Source organism: Eubalaena glacialis, chromosome 7 (assembly GCF_028564815.1).
Source record: "Eubalaena glacialis isolate mEubGla1 chromosome 7, mEubGla1.1.hap2.+ XY, whole genome shotgun sequence".
Classification (NCBI taxonomy): domain Eukaryota; kingdom Metazoa; phylum Chordata; class Mammalia; order Artiodactyla; family Balaenidae; genus Eubalaena; species Eubalaena glacialis.
The window spans coordinates 22,423,129-22,423,841 of record NC_083722.1 but is presented as its reverse complement, the minus strand read 5'-3'; the positions used below and the strand labels follow the sequence as shown (position 1 = coordinate 22,423,841).

At 42.9% G+C, this 713-nt stretch overlaps 1 non-coding gene across 1 annotated transcript; it reads right to left on the bottom strand.

The window, feature by feature from the left end:
• Nucleotides 1-267: 267 nt before the first annotated feature.
• TRNAQ-UUG (transfer RNA glutamine (anticodon UUG)) lies at nt 268-339 on the bottom strand. The gene has a single exon. It is a non-coding gene; the product is annotated as a tRNA-Gln (tRNA).
• Nucleotides 340-713: the final 374 nt, after the last annotated feature.

The window sequence follows — 713 nt, the reverse complement described above, 5'->3', positions numbered from 1 at the left end:
GCTGTTCCGCCCGAGCCCTGAAAAGTTCATGAGGTTGCTGGGAGGCTGACCATTTCTAGTCAGCCTCCTTGCTATTGAACTTCGTGCGATTGGAAAGCTTAATTTTAAAGAATCCGTTACTTCCCAGGAGAAGTATTCTGTCCTTTTGTTTAAACAGAGTCGTAGAATCCAATACTACTGCACACGACCACAAATGTGTAAAGCAGAGGAACACTTTCTTTCCGGTTCAGATGTGATCCCAAGTACTATAAAATGTTCCTCTGAGAGAGGTCCCACCGAGATTCGAACTCGGATTGCTGGATTCAAAGTCCAGAGTGCTGACCATTACACCATGGGACCAACCGAGAAGACAAATCTCCGTCTGTAATCATAGTTAAATATTTCCTTCATAAGTTTTCAATAGCTCTAACCCAGAAGAGTTTGGTCAAGCTTCAGTGAGACCACGCTGATAATGAAATCTGACGCTTTATTGTCGCTGGGGAAGAGGCATTGGGCAAAATAGAATTCAGGGCAATCCGGGCACTCTCTCTTCTGCTTCTGTTGGGAGCATAAATTAATTTTCGGAAGACCAGCAGAGGCGGATCCAGATTTTGTGAAGTCTGAAACTTACACAAGTTTCTTAAAAAGGACACAAGGGAGTCCTTTTCAAGAAAAAGAATAGACATTCTCAACAGATACAGCTACTCTAAAGCATATGTAACGTATCTGAGGAA